This window comes from Anser anser (genome assembly GCF_964211835.1).
Source record: "Anser anser genome assembly, chromosome: 1".
Lineage (NCBI taxonomy): Eukaryota > Metazoa > Chordata > Aves > Anseriformes > Anatidae > Anser > Anser anser.
Genome location: NC_139720.1, coordinates 30520240 through 30535928, shown reverse-complemented (window position 1 = coordinate 30535928; position 15689 = coordinate 30520240).

Below are 15689 nucleotides of genomic sequence, written 5' to 3'. Positions count from 1 at the left end.
TGTCACGCAGGCTTGGCTATGCTTTAACATATGTAAGTTGGAATTTCTGGTTTTAGAACTTGGAAATCATGATGCTTCTTCATTTTTTTACCTAAAATTATGTGCATAGATCAAGCACATTTCCAGTAATGCTTATGTATGTGAAACTAACCCATAAAATCTGATATTCTTTTCTACCACTAATATGTTCTGAAAGTAAATGCACTTACTTTCAACCTGAAATGTTTCAATTCAGATGTCACTCAAATCAAGTATTCAGAGAGGGAATTTTACCAGGTTCAAATGAATTTGTTTAACATGAGTTCTAATCTTTTCTTCATTTTTTATAGATATTCTGTCAGCTGAATACACTACTAGAAGTGTCAGCTGAAACAAAAACAAATGGATTTTCTGCAAATATGTAATAAAAAACATAGATGGGAATTTCAAAATGAGTAATGGAAAATACATGTACCATAATTTGTGTTCATTGAGTCAGAAAGAGACACATATCAAACACAAGGTTTTGTCCAACTAAAGCAGTTTGAACTTTGGTTAGAAAACACTTTTGGTAACTTACTCATGTATAAAGGATGGATACCATTATGCTCAGGTCATTGATTCGTTTGTTAAAAGTTACAGGCTTAATCCCTTGTTTACTACACATTCTCATTTTAATCTTGGTAAAATCATCTGATTTCAATATCTTTTCTCAGCCTCAGCAAGTCACTTGATTTCTCCTTCTTGTCTCACTTTACCACACCAGAAAACAGACTAATGCCTACCTTCTTATTTAACTAAAGCTGAAGTTTAAATGACTTTGAACAGAATCTTATTTTGCTATTGTCACAGAAGAGTAATGTTTGGCTGAGAGCTCTTTAAGATTGGCTGATTTTCACTGTTTGCTTTTATAGCTTCTCGCAGTCTGGTGCCCTAAATATGCTAGCATGGAGAAAATGGAAAAGTCAATACATTTTCTCATTTAAATTTTATGCTTATTGTGTGATAAGATGAAAATGTACACTTGTAACTTTTTCTTGGAAAACTTGATTTACCTTTGGAAACTGAAACATAATGTGACATATTAGCAATACAATAACATGGGGGCAGATTACTCTTGCTCCTTATACAGGTGATCCTGATTTCTGATGAAGGTTTCATTTCAACCAAATTGTTATTTTTCCAGTAGAAGAGTCAGAGAAGAGCAGAGAGAGGGTTTTTGTTTGTTTGTTTGTTTTGTTTCTAAGAAATGTTCCCTTATGGGACTATTGAAATAAAGGTTACAACAATAAAGATATGAAATTGGATTTCTCATGGTGAGCAATTTCAAATATCAAATACATTCAAAGAAGATTATGATCTTTGAGGAGATCATAGAAAGAAATATGTTTTCCGTTAGGTCCTATGTTTAGCTGTATTTAGCAAAGCCTTCTCAATGAGAAAAAAAATCACTGTTTCCTACAGAAAAATAAGCCAATATTTCTTTTTCCTAAGGTATTTTATTGAATTTAAGAGCACGCTAACCTTTATTGTGCCACAACACCTAAAAAAAAAATATTGTTATCAACTATTAAGTTGATGTTGCCTAGAGTTTAAACATTTGTAGCCTTTATTCTGAGGAAAATGCTTGGAGTTACATGTGAGGTTTTTAAGTTCATATGAAATGGATGTTTGTATTTTCTCACTGTCTGCAATAAAAATAATATAAATTATCTTTCTAAAAGATTAATGTGTTTTTCAATTTCCAAATGAATATGTTTCATTTTTGAACATCTTTGACTCATGTTGTCAAGATCTTACTTCAAAAGGCTGACATCTGTCTTTTTGTAACAAAGTGAAAATCAAAATGAGAAACAGAAGGAAATGGAAAAGAAGAGGTGAAAGAGACAGTTACATTTTTGAATAAGGAGATAGATCTTTAAACTATCAATGCTGTAAGTTCAGACAAAAGTGGTGAGTGGATAGAAGAGACTTATATGGACTTCTTAGTGCACTTTGACAGGAAATTAAATACCTTTATATCTGCTCATCTGTCATGCATTCACCTTTATCTCATGGCATGTCCTTAGAAAATGGTGACATTTGCAAACAGTTCAATTAAAGTTACCACGTTCTGTGTGATGCTGCAAACTCTACGTATGAAATAAATAATAAATTGCACAGCATGGGTATCTCTTCTTTTCAAGCAGCATGTAGGATCATAACAGCGCGTATATATAACAAAGTTGAATGAATATTGATTAGCCACTTTTACAATTCTGTGGTCAAAGATCACTGTAAGCTTACAATTCAAGATTCAAAATTTATGTTTATGTTAGAAAGAGGATTGGAAAGATTAAAATTTTCTGTTAGCTGAATTGTGTTGAGAACTAAAAGAACAAAATGAAAACGTGCTGTTCCCAAACCTTAATCTCATATTTAGGGCTAAACTTTCCTTCCCTTTCCTTTCTTTTTTAGAATGTCCCAAGATGGAAGAGACCCACAAGGATCATTGAGTCCAACTCCCGTCTCCACAAAAGACCACCCAAAAATCAGACCCTATGATTGAGAGAGTTGTCCAAATACTTCTTGAACTCCTGCAGTCTTGGTGGCATGACCACTTCCCTGGGGAGACTGTTCCAGTGCCTGATCTATTCTCATCAATACAACTTTTTCCTAATATCCACTCTGATCCTCCCATAAGGCAGTTTCATGCAGTCCCCTTGGGTCTTATCGCTGGTCACCAGAGAGCAAAGATCAGTATCTCCCGCTTGCCCCCCCCCATAAGGAAGCTGTTATGAGGTCTCCTCTTCTCTAGGCTGAACAAACCAAGTGACCTCAGCTGTTCCTTGTAAGTCTTTCCCTCTAGATCCTTCATTATCTTTGTTGCCCTCCTTTGGATGCTTTATAATATTTCTTATATTATGGTGCCCAAAACTGCACACAGTACTTGAGGTGAAACCACACCAGTGCAGAACGGAGTAGGACAATCACTTCTCTCAACCTGCTACCAATGCTGTGCTTGATGCACCCCAGGATACAACTGGTCCTTTTGGCTGCCAGGGCACACTTGTGACTCATACTCAACTTGCCATTGACCAAAAACCCCAGATCCCTTTACATGTGGCTGCTCTCCAGCCTCTTGTTTCTCAGTCTGTACATATAGCTAGGATTGCCTCTTCCCAGGTGCAGAATCCAGCAGTTACTCTTGTTAAGCTACATACTATTGGTGATTGTCCAGCCCTCTAATTTGTCAAGATCTTCATGCAAGGCCTCTCTGCCCTCAAGGCAGTCAACAACTCCTTCTAATTTAGTGTCTCATGCAAACTTCTTTAGTATGCATTTGAGTCCTGCATCCAAGTCATTTATAAAAATATTAAAGAGAACTGGCCCTAAAATGGAACCCTTCTAATGACTAATGGGTAGGTTTGCCTGCCAGTCCAAGTAGAAACCCACTTCCATACTCCCCTGCCTCTTACATCACCACCTTCACCTGGTTTTGAGAGGGTAGGAGACCTTTCATTTCTTGCGTTTTGGCAGGCTGATGCATCTGTCTCAGGGATAGCATAGTATGATTCCACCAGTCAATCTTCTTCTCAGATTGTCTGATGCTCCTCAGCCTGACCACCTCCTCCCAAAGCTCTGTCACCAGGCTAAAGTAGTTCTTCTACCTGGGAACACCTCCCACCGGTGTATTCAGTGCTGCCATCAGACACTGAAAACTCAGGCACAGGCTGCAGCTTGATACCTGGATTGCTGCCATGTTCCTGGGTATCTGTCTTAGTTCCTGTGGATGAAGTCAAAGTGAATACAAAGGACATAGTTTTCTGCTCCTTTACTGGAGTCCTTGTGAGCACGTTACAACTGCTGTTTGAAGTGGCAGAGTAGCCTACATGCACTCCCTGCGCAAACTGCTGTGCCTTGCCCTGATCACTTGCACTCCCTAGGGCTGCCTTGTGTAGTGTGGGGTTGCTGCTGTTGCTCCTGACCCTGCTCTGTAGCTGCTCTCATGAAAGCTGCTAGCTCCTGGTGGCTCTCTGCAGTCCCCTGGGGTTTTCATGTCTCAGGGAACCACCACGTACACCATGATCCCAGCTCCTCTGTGGAATGCACCAGCACCAGGGCTGATTGCTTCAACAAGTGATGAGTGATATAGGTAAAGACTTTGCTCATGTTACACACCATCACTCCATGAAGAAAAAACACAGCATAGCATTACAGTCTGACTGTATACTGTATTAGTCTATGGGAATATAATGGAAACTAAAGCATGAGTCACATCAAACTAAAAATCCAAGGAGACACAACTATAGAATTTCTAGATTGGAGTATTTTAGTATTCAGTACTTTATGAGAGACTTGGAAAGCCTTCCATGAGAAGAGGAGGAAAAAAAAATAAAAAAAGAGAGAGAAAAAGGGAAAATAAAGTTTTTTTAAGATATTCAGAAGTAAGAAGTGACAATATTTCTTGACTGTACTTTAAGAGTATACACAAAGACATGAACAGGACTTTTTTTTTTTTTCTTTCTTATTATTAATGTTCTTCAGGGGGCACATATCCAGGTATTTTAGTAAGAAAGAAGTTCATAGTATGTAATTGTTAGTATATTTATTACAGAATCTATAACTTTCTCAGACATGCTTGATTCTTGAACAAGTTTCTGGTCAGCTTGAGCACACTAAATTACAAGAGATTTTGAACTGAGCTATGCATTCCATGAGGAAACGATACTGAAAAGATGATTGAGAATCACAGTCTGAAAAACTGATTTCACAAAGAAAGTTTTCAAAGTTTCTCTTTTATAGGTATCACATCTTTCTTCAGTCAACTTCAATCAACTGCAATCAACTGTTCTCCAGCTATGCAAAAGATAGAAATTGTGGGTTGTTGGATATAAAGTTGGTATTACAGACTGGTTATCATGCATATATTGTGAATCTTTTGGCTATCCAGTCTTCCCGAAACTTGATATAGATATGCTCAGTAACACTACAGACATACGAACTGTCACTTATTACATGTAAGACTTGGCTCATGGCTCACACTTCCTTTCACAACAAAGAATATACCTAATAAATTAATGTGCTGCTGCACTTTTACTCCTGCTGGTAACTTGACTCAGTTGGCAGTAATGGCCACCTGGCTTGTCAGAGTGGACAGCATCCACAGGGGTGGGCATGTACCAGAGTATAGCATCTACCAGGCCTAAAGGTGTCCTTCTTATTGTCAGACATTTCAATATTAGCTTTGCATCCACCTGCCCCTGCTCATGTGACATAGTGCCATCTAAAGTAAGAAGAGGTAGATATATGAGATATCTTCATGTAGAATTAGAGGTGATCTCTGTGGGGTTCTACAGCAATAAGATGTATCTCATGTAGGTGCTACAGTGGTGTTTAGCAGAGGAGGATCATCTATAAGTGATCTTTTATCCTGCTCAGTTAGTGAAGGCAGTAAGAACCATTTATATTAAAAAGCATTTGCTGGACTGAATTCTTACTAGCCAAGAGTCAAAAGAGGAGTAAGAGCAACTGAGCAGGTAAATGGATCAACACAGATATAACTTTAAAAGCTGTGAGCTCTAATATGAGCCAAATCAATAGTGAGTAGGTGCATGCTGACTGTGCATGTGTTGAGTAGACACTACAGGCTGGAGTGAGTACCAATCCCTGCAGAGTAGTATAACATAACAGTAGAAAAAATGCTCAACAGAAAGTACGTACTTTCATTGTTTCAAATACTTACTTCAACATGGTACCCCATTGCTCCATATTATCATTCATAACTTTATGCAATGTTAAAAACCCTACATCATGCATTAGAAATAATGCTAACACGAGCAATTAAAGCATACCTCTAATCCATGAAATACAGGACTTACATCTTATTGGCACGAACATATTAAAACTCAAACCCTGAAGAAAATTACTAATCAGACACTGAGACACAGTGAATTAGACAAATCTCTGACAATGAGAGGGAGAGCAAGCAAGCTAACCATTAAGATCACACCTCCTCCTCTACAGAAGATAAGAGCTGTCCAGTGACATGTTCTAACATCAATTCAGCAACTGAGTGCACTGAATGTTGAGTGTAAGGGATTACAATCACAAAAGATTGCTATGTTTGCTGTCTTTATAATAGATTTGGGAAAAAGTCTGTATCTTAGTCTTCTGTGGCCAGATTCTGCTCCTGTAATACAATGATGCTCATTGTAACAGTTGTTATCAATTCAGTAAATTACAAAAACTATTAATTACATAAAAGACAATATAGATTTTTCTGTATGATTTTGTATATGATTCCAGTATGACTTTCCTATATAGCTGGCTTTGCTATTTGAAAGATAAACATTGAAATTTTTTCCCTGTATAGAATATTTCTTCTTTATTAAGTCTCTATATAGATACCTCAGATAGTTTTTCCAAGTGGATTGTTTTTGTGAAGATATATAGGTAGGGACCAATAGGTTGTTGCTTTAGGTAACAGCCCAAAATGGAAAGAAATAGCAATTTGGGATGCCACAAAAACACAGATAAAGATCATGTAGAGGGTACTTTTTTAACCTTCAACCCAGAGAAAGGTATATGGAAAATGAACTATGACAAAAAGGTGTAAGAAATCTGCTCACAAGAAAATTATAATCCATGAACTTTTTTTTTTTTTAATAGCATAATATTAGTATAACATTTTTCTTCTCTTACTCCTTCTCCCTTTATTCATTTCTCATAACTTGGAGTGAGTTTAAAATTAGACAATCTTCTAAAGTCAGAGCAAGTATCATTGCATTTGATCTACAAAGCATCCAGCATGCTTCAGAGTGTTATATAAATAACATGGAGGTCTAATTCTGTACTCATCCTCTCAAGAGGTGTCAGAAGGAGCAGGAGATGATTTTAAAGTTATTTTTATGCTGCTCAGATTTTGCTTTGACTTAGACCAGATGTCGTGTTTTAACTTTTTTTTTTTTTTCCTGATAATTTGGATGTCTACAGGTTTGAAAGTTTACAGTAAATCTCCTTGCTATTCTCTTCATGAAGGAGTGCTATGGAAAGAACTGTGCAAGTACTGTGTAGTCTCTGCACTAGGTGAATCTTCTGCTAAAACATCTGTACCCCATTGGAGTGATTTAGAGGGAGAAGACTATAAGAGGCCAGGTAGTCCTTCAAAGACCCAGATGGGCAGCTGGCCCTGTTTACCAAGATAAATAGGTGCCAGAGATAAGAAACCACATGGGGGCCTGTTTTCCAGCTGGCAGATTTAAAAGGCTTCCATCTCAGAAAAGAGGATTCATGAAGCAAGTAGATTATTAGCTAGAGGATGTTTCCTCTTCAAAGAAGGACTGAAGAGACTAGCTGCCTGATTTGAAGGTTGCTAGGAACTGTTTCATTTTTGTCTTCTCTACAGAGTGGATGGGATTGCTCTCCTAGTCTGATGGCTAATGGAAGTTATGTACGAATTCTGTAGCTAAGTTGCTCAGGTACTCATATCAGGTTTTGACCCATGAACAAATACTGCACCACAAAGGTTTGAATCAACATGTTTTAACTCAAAGGAGATTAGTCACAGAGGACAGTTTTCTTCTTGGTTTGCTACTCTTGATGATTTTTTCTTACAGACAACAGAAATAAAGCCTCTTCTGGTCAGGACTCTGAATATCAAAGTAAGGTTAGTGTAGTCAGCCACTGAAGGTCTTTCTCTCTCTTACTTCTAAAGCGTGTCATTAGATGATTTGTCACCTTCAGCAGAAGCATACTCCTTTTAATACCTTTCTCTGTATAAGCTGCTCTAACAGCAGTGATGTTAAATATTATATTAATATTAAAAGGATCACTGAGGTAAAAACTCATTGTGCTAAGGTTAGCCCTTCCAAACTGCAGTCTGTAAAATTCATAGAATATCTTCAATTCTGTCTAAAGAAAAATAGAATTTAGACAAATCAACATCATACAGTGTAAGATTATGAATGTACGGTGGAGTAAGTAGGGGTATCTACAGTCTATTTTAATATTCCATATAGTCCACACTAGAACTGTGGCTTTTGTGTTTTATTATTTTAGGGGAAATAGTTTTAAAAACATTAGTCCTACTGCAGTGTCACAGTGATAATAGAAAACACCAAAGCACTTATGTTTTAACAGAAATATATTTTGTTAAATGTATTGTTTCTTTATTGGTTCAATCATCTGGATGGATTGAACTGTATAAGGCTGTTAAATCTAAAAATGAAAGATGAGGTGTGTTTCTTTCAGCTTGCAAACATTTGTTATTGGCCTTTTTGTAGAAAACATTTCAAAGGAGAAAATACATTATCCCCTCTTTTGTTTTATGTGGCAACTTGAATAAATCTGTTACTTTCCTTAGCAAAAAGATCCAAAATGTTTTATACTAGAAATATGGCTATTTGCAATGCTGGATTGTATTTGTAGCTCATTAATTTATTGCGTTACCTCCAACAGCAGAAAATACTTAAAGGTTACAAGAAGTACAAAGAAAGTAAAAGAATCTGACAGTCCGTGGAAATCAGCAACATATTCTATACGATTTTATTCAATTTAACATCATTTATAACTCAACAAAATTTATAACTCTTCTCATCTAAGAACAACAAAGAGTCCCAAAGCCAGGTGCTACAATATTTGTCTCTCTCTTCACAGCCCTATAAAAGGGATGACAAGTGAAACCTCTGCTTTCATTTGTGTGTTTGCACAATTGGAATTCATTGCTCTGAACAACTAAAAATCTATGGTACAGACCTCTATGCATACTCCACTCTACCAAACCTCTCTATCAAATACCTGTATATGAATATATGAACTTCATTCCTTTTGTCCATTTCAATAGGAATCTACCATTAGCATTCATTTTGATGTGAAGTTATGTCATTAGTATTGTCTTATAGCATTTAAACCAAATTTTTGACAGAGGAAATACACTCTGAGAGCCATTTTGTTCTGACTGAACTCTTCTCCTGACAGACAGCAAAACCCTTCTGTTCCCCGAATTTGCTTTGGCAATATGCCTTTTGATTTTCTTCCTTCATAGTCACACATATGTGCTGCTTCCTATTGATATGGATCTCAATTATCTCACATCTCTTTCTAATTCTGTCTTTTGATCTTCCCTCCTTATGATCTGATTCCTTATTGTCTCCATTATGTCTTCTTTCCACCAGGGTTTTGGGATTTTTTTTTTTTCTCCTTTTAGTCCTACCAATTCAGTCCAGGAAATTTGCTCTTGAACAGTTACTTTTGCGGTAACTCTCTCTTCCTTCGCCATGCTTTCATGGTCAATATCTAGGTCCAAAAGCCTGTGCTCCATATATTTTCCTGCAGCCTTATATCCTGTATATCTTTAAATGTCAATGAGTTCCGCAATCATTTTTAGCTTCACCTTTACATCCTGAATCTTTACTTTGCTAAGCTTTGCTAGATGATACTAAAAATACAAGAAGCTTGCATGTTGTCTCTGAATAGGTACTCTCATATCATGCTGATTCTTTCCATCAATTTATTTCTGTTGCCTTTTCTCCTCCTTAGGTCACTGCCAGAACTGTCTGTGGACATCATCACCTTCCCTTTCTAGCAGATATCTTTGAAGATGAAAGATGCCAATTTGAAAAACTACCCTCTGACACCCTGCTTTAAGTACTCTTTTCACCACTTCACATACCTGCAATACTGCAGTATTGTACTAAAGCAGAAATTTTCTTCTTGACCAGGCTTGTAGTCATTTGATGGTCCAAACTCTGAGTCCTGATTCTTTTTATCTGAAAAATTTAAATGGTTTATATTCATACTATTCATCAAGATGACTACTAACAATAGCCATAATAACTAACCATTTAATAACAATATATTAAACTTCCCTAATCGAATTGGTCAAGGAATAAACAAGCATGCTTAGAGTGAATTTGGAAATGAAAGGCGTTCAGCATTTGGATTACTTTTTGGTTTGAAATATTTATGTAATTTCAAAGTAACTTAAAAAAAAAAAAATCCTGAATACTTTGCTATTCTTCACCTAAAGAGTTTTTATCCAGTAATTTTGATATCTAATTTAATATCAAATTTTGACATATAACTTGAGATCAATGGGCACACTAACTGGAAGAGATTTCACACACCACCTTTTAGGACTGCATTCTTATTTTTCTATGTATCCTCTGTTAAAAACAAACAAAACCAACAAAACTTAGATTAAACATATTAGCAAAGCTTAACTTAACTTCAGAGCTTTAACCATAATTTTTCATCTGGTTCTCTGTCAAACATGGCAGATTTCTCTTGAAATATAAAAGATCATTTGTTATCCACAATGCTAATACATAAACTGATATTGGAAAAGCTGGCATTCTCCACTGTCTTACCTGAAACAGTTCTGTTACTGCTGGCAGTGCTGTTTAAAGAGTAAGATTCAAACAGTGTTTTGTTTTAATCCCAGAAAGCAGTTCAGCACTGCACAGTCACTTGCTCACTTCCTCTACAGTGGGATGGGGGAGAGAATCAGAAAGGCAAAAGTGCAAGAACTCATGTCTCGAGATGAAGATAGTTCCTATATAAAGTAAAAGACATGCAAGTGAGCAAGCAAAACAAGGAATTCATTTGCTGCTTCCCATTGGCAGGTAGGTGTTCAGCCACTTCGAGGAAAGCAGGGCTCATCACATGTGATGATTTCTTGGAAAGACAAACACCATCACTCTGAACACACCCCAATCTTCCTCCTTCTTTATCCCAGCTTTTATTGCTGAACATGATGTCATATGGTATGGAAATTCTCTTTGGTCAGTCTGGGTCAGCTGTCCTGGCTGTGTTCCCTCCTAGCCTCTTGTGCAACCCCGCTGGCAGGGCAGCACAAGAAACAGAAAAGTCCTTGACTCTGTGTAAGCACTGCCCAGCAGCAACTAAAACTTCTGTGTGTTATCACTATTTTCACCCTAAATCCAATAAACAGCATCACAGAAGCTTCTATGAAGAAAATTAGCACTACCTCATCCAAGACCATGACAACCAGTTTTTATACAAAGCTTCAGAAAGTAAAGTTCCATGTAAGTGAAAGGATGGTATGTATATACATGTACACATCTGTTTCTCTGTGGCAGATTTTGGTCAGCTAAATTTCCTAGACTTTACGTAATGCTAGAGATCCATTAAAATACTAATCTCCTTTATAAAAGAGGGAAAAAGTAAAATCCCTGGAACGTTACACTTACTGAGGATATCTCTACATCAAGTTCCTAGATTTTTATTTTTATATTTTTTGTATTTCAAAAAAAAAATTTGTCTGGGATGTGGTCATTTTCAAACAGAAGGAATAGACTAATTAAGCGATAAAAACAGCCATGTACAAATTGCCAGATCCTGAACCTGGCGAAATCAAAGAATTTCTCTTCATTGTTCTTCTGCTTGCTGAAGTGTTACCAGGCACCCACAGTGCAGAAAGTAAGACAGAAGAATAAGAAGACAGAATGCTTTCTTTTCTTAGCTACCTAAGTGCAACATGTAATATTTACACGTATAAAGATTTTCTGAGGAGGGTAAGATGATAGTTAAGTTCTCAGAGTCACTTTAATCTCACGTACATCTCTCTTTCCCCTTATTTTAGTTCTATGGATATTAATGAAATCTGAGAAAAATGTCATCTGTTTAGAAAAAGAAAACGGTTCTGAGTGAAGAACATTTTCAGCAGGAATGTAGTTATAAGGTATTATACTTTGCAACAACACTATTACACTTTGCAACATCAGGTAAATTTTGTTTTTGAAAAACTAATTTTGAAGCAAGTATCCTGTACATTACTAACACAATAAATTCAGATATAAGCATTGGAGTAGGATTACTTCCTTTTGTAATTTGTTTTTACCTTTTCATTTGATCTTTGCTCTCATATATGTGTAGATCTATTCATTTCAGAAGCATTATACAAGGCTGTAATCCACCTCAGGATTTCATTCATACTTTCTCTATCCGTCAGTGTATATCTTGCCTGCTAATTAGAAATAAGGTAGAAATGCTGGGAACTGAAGTCTTTTTGTCAATTACAGGAATTCATTATCAATAAATGTGCTTAGCAGAATTAGTTAGCTTTCTGTAAGATGTGTAGTTGGTAATGATTCCTTCACAACAGAAGAATACATTAAATGCATAAAAGATCTTGTTTCAGACAGGTCCTTTTCAGTGACACTGAAATCATATGAAAAGAGCTGTCATGCCTTTTGGCATAAAAAAACTGCAACAGTTTTACCTCTCCTCTGAAATGTACATTCTTATCTCCTTTGCAATTACAATTATCCTGGCATGTTTGTTCTGTGGTATAGGAGTCTCATGCTGAATAGAAAGAGGATAGACATCTCAGGAAAGACATTGATTTTGACACTAGAAAGAGACAAAGTACTATCTGACAGTATGGCAAAGATCAGTGATATTCCAGTGTTAGTAGTCACTTGACTGATTAAATTGAGTTGTTAAAATGAGCTGTTAAATCTTCAAACCTCCAAATTAAAAACAAACAAATAAATAAATACCCAAATTAGTTTAAGTTATGAGAAATAACTGAGCTTTATACTAAGACCCATCATGCTACTTTTCACAAACAATGTTTAAGGTTTTTATTTCCCTTCGCTGCCTATCTGGCAGCATATCTTTTCCAATACTTTCATGTCTATTGCTCTGTTAAACATTTGCTCAGGTACAAATTAAGAGCACATTCATACCAGCACAGAGCAAATGTGAGGACAAAAAAGCATACCATATAACCAATTTAAACGTCTTAATGTCTTGACTCCAAAACAAGGTGGTTTACTACCTGTAGTAGGATCCTGACAATAGAGCTTTTGGGCATCAAAATAGCCAAAGAACTGTATTTCTACTTTGCAGGCATGATGTCAAACAAACAAACAAACAAAAAGAAAATAAAAAGATTAAAAAAATCCTTGTCTTTGTATCAACTTCAGCTCAAAAGCCTCATCTAAATTTCATTAACTATCACAGACAAAGTCAACCCAAAAAGTCAAAGCTCCAACATTCTTCCTGATTTGGAGATAAAAAACTACCCATATTTTCACATGGTATTTGCTTAACATTTTTTAAATGTTCTTTCTTCCACTGAGAGAGAAGGTCAGAACTGAAATGTTGAGATGGGTTTGTTAAAGCTTTCATGAAGGAAACCTTAGTCTTATGCAAGGTCAGAAACAGAATTTTCTTTGTGAAAGCCTAGGAAAATCTAGATAAAACCATAGGTTTTGAAGGGAGGGCTATAAAAGGTTGTATTGTTGGGTTACAACAAAACTTTAGTCCTGTCTGATTTGTACAATAAACTTATTGGCCTAATATTAACTTTATAAGTATCCAAAAGGTGTATATATATATATATATATATAAATAAAAAAATACAGTGTCATAATTAAGGAAATTGCAATTTAGCCCAGCCAGCTTCACTATATATGCAAAGAGAGATTTATAGTCAAAGTGACAACAGATTAGTCAGAATAATGAAAACAGAATACTAAAATCTCAAACTACATAATAGCTCTGTAAATACAACTGCAGAAGATGTCATGCCCTTCTTTATCACAGACATCACTATAGGACAAATCACTTCTATATCTAAAACTATAACATGCCTTGAATAACACCATTTTTTTAAATTTATTTTTTACTATAAGAAAATAACTCCAAAGGATTAAGTGTGATTAAGAGCCATATCAGTAAATCTAGCTCAATCTTCAGTCTAATAGTATATTTGAACTGTTTACTGGGAGAAGCCCAGGAGATGAAAATAGGGAAAAGAAAAGTTTAAACTTTGAAGTAGTAATTAAGAATCTGTTCCCTATAGACACAGGTATCACAAACCTGATTCTCACAGGACATCTCAGTCATTTTAAGAATTTATTTGCTGTATCATCTCACAGAAGCCATGATCTTTCTGTCAGCACCTTGTTTTTGTAACAGCATGTTATGGTTTAACCTGGCAGGCAGCTAAGCACCACACAGCCATCCACTCACTCCCTTCTGCCCCACCCAATGGGATGTGAGAGAGAATTGAGAAATAAAAATAAATAAATAAATAAATAAATAATAATAATTTAAAAAGTAAAAGCTCATGGGTTGAGATAAAGACAGTTTAATAGGACAGAAAATGAAGAGAAAATAGTAATAGTAAAAGAATATACAAAGCAAGTGACGCACAATGCAATAGCTCACCACCTGCTGACTGATGTCTAGCCCATCCCTGAGCAGTGCCCCACCTGGCCAGCCACCCCAGTCTTATTGTTTGGCCTGAAACCTTACATTATGTAATATCCCTTTGGCCAGTCTGGGTCAGCTGTCCTGGTTCTGTCCCCTCCCAGCTCCTTGTGCACTGCCAGCCTCCTCACAGGCAGGGCAGCACAAGAAGCAGGAAAGGCCTTGGCTCTGTGTAAGACTGGCTCTGCAAGACTCAAAACACACACCAGTGAGTCATCAGCATCCTCATCCTAAATCCAAAACCCAGCACCATACCACCTACTAGGAAGAAAACTAACTCTGTCCTAGCCAAAACCAGGACACAGTGTCTGTGAAATATAATGAATTATCATTTTTGTGGAGAAGATTCCACATCATCTAATTGTAGGCTTTTATATTGTAGAGTAAATGTGGACTAATTTCCCTAAATTCCTCTGAAAAAGCAGAAATCCTGCTGCAAAGAAAGTATTCTGAGGTGATAAATTAGATTCCTCTGGGAGACATTGTTTTTTTTCTGTTACGCCTATCAGATAATGAACACATCGACACGTTGAACCATATAAGACAAAGAACACTATAACACATAATACCTAGTGGTAGGCAATGAAAATACCTTTCCTAACAATAGGCATACATAAAAGTGGGGCTGCAGTGAGCATCCTGGGACTATCAAGTTCAGTTCTTTTCCATCAGATGCAAACATGCCATGCCTTTAACATATTGATCAGCTCCATTTTATAACTAATTTGTATTTTTACCCTGTTACTTATAGAAGCTTACTACAGTCATAAGAAATATTGTTCTTTGTGCAAGTTTGTGGTGGTGAAAGTATGGAAAAAGTGACCTCATTTAAAACATCTGTGGAGAAAGTGTTGGAATATATTGAAATTAGAAAGCTAAATTTGTAGGGAAAGATTCTCTTTCATGTAATACACTACTGAAAGAAGGTAATATTACTGAGCAATCTGAGAGTGTTCTTCTTACTGGGACAGGACTTTTTCACTTAATTTTAGATATCTAAAAATTTGACATTTATTCTTATCTGGCCAGTATGCTCCCTCAGTCACAATAGAAGCTATGTAAAGCAAAGTTAAGTTGCATTTTTGCCTTTTAAATATCTCCATAGTATCAACTTATATGGAAAGTCTCTCTCTTTACAAAAGAACATATATCTCTATACAAGAAAAATATATGAAGTGCCTTGTAGGCTCTCTTAGAAACCTGACTTTCAAACAATTGAAGTTAAATAAAATGAATGCCACTATCATGTACAGAGACAATAGTGTCTTGGGGCAGGGGAAGGAGAGGCAAATATAACACACCTATTAGTGGTTAAGAGAGGTTTCTCAGCACATACCACAATCTCATTCCCTACTGCAATCTTCTCTCCAATAGTTTCCCACAGACAGCGGAATTTATTCCTAGCTTTTGGAGGTGACTTAATCACTCTGGGAGACATATTTTGAATTAATCCAAATGTTGTCCTTAGACAGCAAAACCACTAAAAG